The sequence below is a fragment of the Ipomoea nil genome, unplaced genomic scaffold, assembly GCF_001879475.1.
Source record: "Ipomoea nil cultivar Tokyo-kokei standard unplaced genomic scaffold, Asagao_1.1 scaffold2705, whole genome shotgun sequence".
In the NCBI taxonomy this organism is placed as follows: domain Eukaryota; kingdom Viridiplantae; phylum Streptophyta; class Magnoliopsida; order Solanales; family Convolvulaceae; genus Ipomoea; species Ipomoea nil.
The window spans coordinates 507,826-514,635 of NW_017619133.1; positions in this window are offsets into that span (position 1 = coordinate 507,826).

The following is a 6,810-nucleotide window of genomic DNA, read 5'->3' on the forward strand; positions in this document are numbered from 1 at the left end:
CCTATCAACTATATCAAACCTTGACTTATGCTTGCTAAGAATCAACCATGCGTGATGATTTCCTAAGTTTCTTGTGAAACGTACGCGGTAACCGGGAATTAGCGAAGTAATCTGTACCCAAGCTTCGGAAACGAAGCTTCTCGTAAGGGGGGAGGGTGTAACACCCTGTGTTACGGCCTTCAAACCCGGATTAATTATGGAATCAATCCCATAGATAAATAATTAAAAGGGACTTAAATTGGTTAGGACCCCCTTAATTAATTAATATGGTCCACGATGAACCGTGGACCCTTGTCCATATTAAAGACTATGAGCTTGATAAGAATAATGAAAATAGACCTTCTGCTACCCAGACTCTGATTAGGATTCATGATATTATAAATAGGGGATTAGAAAGCAAGTAGAACCCTCTCACCTCTCATAACACCGAATACACAAATCGCCCAGGAAACCTAGCCAAAGGGATTCCCCGCCACCAAGCCTAGGAAAATCAATCAGGAGGAAATCTTGAGAAAAGAACCTTAATAGCCAAGGGAGGATTAATTAAGGCTAAGAGGTAACACATGTCTTACAAAACCTATTTTCCTTGATATATCTTGATTATTGGCTCATTTGGTAATTGTATGTGTGATTCTGTGATTGAATCTTGATAGAGCTTTGCCTAGGGTTTATGTCGTGTTTATTTGATATTCTTAATGATCTTGATGTTGTGATGGATTATATGTGTGATCTTGCATTTAAGCATGTCTAAAGCTTGTCGTTAGGGTTTATTTGATGGGATCTTGGTGTTCTTGTAATTCTTGTTGTTATTGCATGATTAGGAGTTGATTCTTGAATCTTGATATATTAGGAGCATGTAATTAGGATTTAATTGTGTTTGTTTCTTGGTTTAATTCTTGTGGTTCAAGCCTATATTTTTGTTGTTGCGTATTGGGATGTATTCGGACTTGGTTTTGGGTTTAACGGATGAATTCTCGGGTGGGAAAAATGCCAAGATACCATCGTACCAGCGGGGGGTCAGTGGGGGGACGAACCCTCACCTGACCACTCGCCAGGTACACACCACGGTATCAGCGGTCGGCCGGCGGGTGGACGACCACCCGTCGTGCACCCGCTGGTACATGGTACCGCCCAACGGCGAGTGGCCGGCGGGTTATTGACCACCCGCCGTACACCTGCTGGTACGGGCGGGGTGGTGCGTTGTTTTGTCTCATTTCATGTTTCCCCGTGCCCCGTTGTTCCCCGTTTGATGTTTATGTAGCTCGTATGATATATCGGGTACCATTTTAGGTGTCGTGAGTCGTGGTTATTGCACGTGGGTTAAGTTAGTATCCCGTTGGCCTAGGATGAGATTTATATGATCCCATGCGTGCCTTGTGGTTGTCTCTTTATCTTGGGAAGTTGAGTTTAGGCGGTATCTTGTGGGTTGCATGTTTATGTTGATGTCACTTGTTGGTGTGATTGTTGTACCTTCCCTTTTGACTATCCATTGCTATGTGTCGATGTGTATTGATTGTTGTTTTTATTGAGCGATGGCCACTGCATTGTTGTGCATGTTGATGTGTATTGATTGTTGTTGTTATTAAGCAGTGGCCACTGCGTTGTTGTGCATGTTAACTGGTTGATTGTACCCGAAGAGAACGTGACGTGATTGGTGGAAAAGAATTGTTGGAGTTTGGCACAACGAGTGCCCTGTTATTGTGCTGAAGGCACAGACCATTCGCTTATCGTGCTAGAGACACGGGTCATGTGAATGGCACCATGGTGCTATCAGATCGGTGGCATGTTGGAGATATGTTGGAGGGGAGCCGTGCTCCGAAGGGATAAGGGGCTGGCGTTTTAAGGGTGGCCTGGAGGTACAAGTTGGAACTGATATAAGGATGGAGAGGAGTAAAGGTTGGAACTTGGTATAAGGCTTAATTGTGATGCTATTGTTGTTATTGCCTTTGCTTGTCGTTGTGACTTGTTGTTGTTATTGTTTGTTATTGCTGAGCTTTGTGGTGATCTTGTCTTGTGAGTTAGGACGCGTGCTAGTATCTTTATGATAGTTCGTAATGCTAAACATGTTGTTATGCCTTGAGTCTTGATCTTGGTTTTAAAGCTAGAGTTTGCTTAGGATTATATATGTATTCCAGTCTCAAAATTGTTTTCTTATGTCTACCTATATTATACTTAACGTGTGGGAGTGGGTTAGCAGTATTATTCGCTGACGGTTGTTACACCGCATGTTTTTCAGGTGTAGATCTGTAGCTTCAGAGTGCGCTAGATGGATACGAGGATCTAGCTGAGATAGTTAGCATTTGTTGGTTGGCCTACGTGCCTTGATTTGTACTCGATTATGAACTTGTGGATTTATGCTTTGGTTAGTAGTTTGGCCTGTGCGTCTAGGTTCTCAAACCTAGACGTGACATAGCACCCCGACACTGATGTTGTTAGTTCCGCTTTGTTTGGATGGATAATGATAGATTTGCTTTTATTTCGTAGGCTTTAAATGTTTTAAAAAATTAGAGATGCTACCCCCCCCCCCCCCCCGCCCTGCCGGCACAACACCTTCCACCCGCGGGTGGAACGGCGGGTAGACAGCCACCCGCGGGTACACGTACCCAGCAGACAAATCCCCTTCGGGGAAAAACATCAATATTGCCAAGTTCAATTCCAAAACATATAAAATCTCACATTCAACAAGGAAGGAACTTGAACACATGAATTGCTCAATGAATAGCATTTATGAACCCTAGATACAAGCTCTAAACATGCATAAACACAAGATTATGCATCAAATCACTCACAACATCAAGAGTAGCAAGAAATTCATTTTATCAAGTAAAAAATAAGTTTTGTAGCACATGAGTTACCTTTGTAGCCTAAAGAATACCTTCTTTTCACCACTTAGACTTCTTCTTGAAGCTCCTCTTCTACAAGGTCTTTCCAACACAACCAAAACCACACAAAACCACAACTTTTAGATAAAGATAAGGAGAACCTAACTAAAAACACTGTCTAAGCTCAAATCTTACCCTTCCTAGAGCCTTGGTGGATGAAAGTTAGTATCTTGGGAAATTTCTTGCAAGGTTGGGAGAAGATTTTGGTTTGGCTTGGAGAATAAGCTAAACCTCTAGAGAGAAGCTAGAGAGGATTGTAGAGAGGGACGGAAAAGTGCAAATGATTGGGGATTCTCTTGGGTTGGGTAGAATCCTTAGGTTAAAATCTGAAAAAGTTGCAAGGTGGATCCCTTTGAATCACTTTAAGGCTAGGAAAGAATTAAATACTAGGTACAAGGCATAAGGCACTATATGTACAACTTGTTGACTAATGATTTTAGTCAATTTTAATAAGGTATTAAGGAGAGTGTTACAAGGAAAGCTTAGAATTAATTAAATAATTGATTCCATTCAAGGGATGGATTTTCGGGGTGTCACAAGCACACTAATCATTTCCCGTTGACTTTAACTTATTTTGAGAATATTACCAAACAGAAAACTTGAAGGGCTACAACTTTCATGAAGACCATAAATTCAAAATCCGAAGTTTTTAAGGTCAAATGACACCGCCAAGTGCACGACCGTGCCTATGGCAGTGTCTTTTTGGGTGCAAGATTCCAGTAAACACTGCCAGAATGCCATTTTTGAGACACGGTCATGCCACCCGTGCTCTGCACTATTTAGGCGCGGTTTTGTTCATTTCTCTTCGATTTTCGACCTTGTTCAAACCCTAGACATTTTCTACTCATTCCTTTCATATTTTAGTGTTATATTAGGCCTAGATTTAGGTTCTATAACATTTTGGAAGCTTGTAATCTCGGATTTGAAGCTTGGATTCTAACCTTTCAAGATTGTTCTTCCATTTTTCAATACATAAGTTTTCCTACCTCTTATCTCTTTCTTTTGGAAGATTTATATCTATTACTTGTGCTTTTGTGTTCTTTATGCTATTGAATCATGAGTAGTTAATTTTTGGACTTGAGTTAGGGTTGTATTACCTATCTTGATGTTTAATTAGTTTGTGATTATTGCAAAAAGGGGAAGAACTCTAACGAACCTAGGGTTCATCTGTTTATGAGGGTGTTGTGTTCATATCTTGTTAATGTTTAATGTACACATTCATTAGCATGTTTTTAGATAATTCGTTGCCTCAATGAGAGTTGGGTAATGAATTTTAGTCACTCATTGCATAAACCCTATTAGCTTTCCCGATGCCATTCACCTCCGTCTTCACCGGCCGAGATCGATTAAACGGGAAGATGCTCTGATATCCGGCCAACCTTGGCTTAGTACTCATGAAATCTCTGTAATTTTCCATGCCCAACGGAATAAAATCCGAGATTTCTTTTAGGGAGAAGATTAGAATTGGCTTCAACCGCCATGGCTGAATCTGAGAGAGAATTTCCAACTATAAAGGAAATGACTTGAATACCCCTCTACTTAACGCCAACCAAACTGCTGCTAAATAGAAGGACCATTGCTGGAACAAATCTGATAGTTAAGGGTCTATTTTGTCCAAATTAAAAGACGAGGACTAATTTTAGAAAATCGCAATAGTCAGAGGACCATTGATGGAATTAACTCATTAAAAAAATTATCGTTTTGCTATTAGCTTTTAGCTCTATTTGATATAACTTATTTTAAGATGAAAATAAACTTTAAGCTCTATTTGATAAAATATGGAGAACATAAAATAATAACTTATTTTGAAACGTTATCACAAGTAGCATTTCAAAATAAGTTCTTGGCTTTTTAACTTTTTTCATTTTTATCTTTATTAATTTAGCATTTCAAAATTAGGTTATGTGTTCCTTCCTAATCTTATAGGTTTTCTTACATATAGTAGATTTTGCTAGCTAAACTGAGTTTTTTTTTTTTTTTTTTTGGTTATTTCATGTTCATTTTCTTGATTGGAGTTTGGGTTCCTCTATAGAGTTTTTTATACTATTTTTTTTTTTCAATTGATCGATCGTTTGCATTAGCTTAATTTATTTATTATTAGTAATATGGCGACAAGTGCGGGTGATGTGTGTTTTCTTTTGCCCTTTACATTAAAGATGTGGTATTGTGTTTGTTGTATTTGTGATCTTTATTTTGGTGCGTGGTATATTCGAATTGATTATATTTTTTTTACAAATGGGTTTAATGTTTTATTAATTTCTTTATGAGTGATGAAGTCATATCCTAAATTAAGTTAAATGACGTCACGTTGCTAGCAACCAACAACCTTCCGACGAACATTTTTAAAGAAAATTCAGAAATGATAATCGTTATTCCAAAGTAAAGGCTGAACCCCAACCTTAAGGGCCCCCACATCCCGGCCCGATAGAGCATTTTGGGAGGATCAGAAATGATAATCGTAACTAGCCAGCCGGTAAAAAACATTTTGCTACACTAGTTCGTCTCCGGACAGAAAAAGCTTATTGGCCATCTTGGTTTGAACCGATGACAAACTTAATTCATTTGCTTTTCTATAGTCTTTGACCAACTAAATCACAAGACAGAAATGATAATTGAGACGAAGGAAATGATAATTGACGTACACGTATACATTGTGCAAATTAAGCAAAAACATGCAGCTTTGATTATATTTGCAGTAAGAAAATTTTTGGATGAACAATATAATGATGTCTCAGGCATCAAAATCAAAATCAAAATGTATCAACCTAGTTACATCTTCCATATTGCATATAAAATCCATAAACGAACTGGATTTGGAACTGGGTTCCTGCAAAGTCTCTATCGAAATACCATAACTGATGTGGTGATCTTGATCCCTATCTGTATCCCCGGGCCAATAATGTCTCTGCTGGAACGATTAATGTCTCCATGGGAACACCAACGTAACCAAGTATGAATTGATATCATCATCCGGTAGCAACGTTGTTTGATCACCCCCAACCAGAATAGCATTATCCAAGTTCAAGTTGTGGTGGTGGCCACCATCAAGTGATGCTAAGTATGAATCCATATCATCATCTGTCACTGCCAATGTCTCCTCAACCAAGTATGAATTCATATCATCATCATCATCAGCCTGCACTGCTAATGTCTGGATTGGGGATGGAGCCGTAATCGGCGACCACGTTGTCTCAACCTCCAAATCGTTGCCGCAGGTTGTTGTTTTTTCATCATCATCATCTTCATCTTCATCTTCATCTTCTTTCTTTCGCTCTAGGCGGCAAAGCACGAAATCTTTTCTCTCTTCCATGCACGATGGGATATTCTGCCCTAGCTTTCTTGATTATCGTCTCCGGCAAGGAGAACTCTTTCAGCAGCCACTGTCGGTCTTGTTCCGGTTCACTCCGATTCTTGTAAATGAAGCACCGCTTATATCCCATCACAAACTTCCCTTTCTTGTCCAAAACTGGTTTACCTTTGTCCTGTCCATGCCAGTTTCCGGACCTCTTCTCGTTCACCTTCTTCCCGACGGTGCGTTCAACCCTACATCCCGTCTCGACTTGCCCTTCTTCTTCAACCTACTCAAAAAGTATGCCATATTTTCCGACGGACCACAGCGGATTAACTCCCATGGTTCTTTATCGCCGAAAATATCTTCCTCATCAATCACCCCTTCATCATCCTTTCTCCCGGTAGCAAATTCGAACAGAAACTTAACCACATCGTAATCAAAAGGTTGCAAGCGCGAACCCAATGAAATCTCCATAACGCCAAAACCTTCGTTTCCAACACAGAACGTACAGGGGAGTGGATCGGATTTATAGCATTTCCGATCCCTATCCTATAATATAATGCATGGTGGGTTAGGAAGAATATTTATTTATTTATTAAAAATGACTACAATATCCATATTTATTAGAGGGGTATC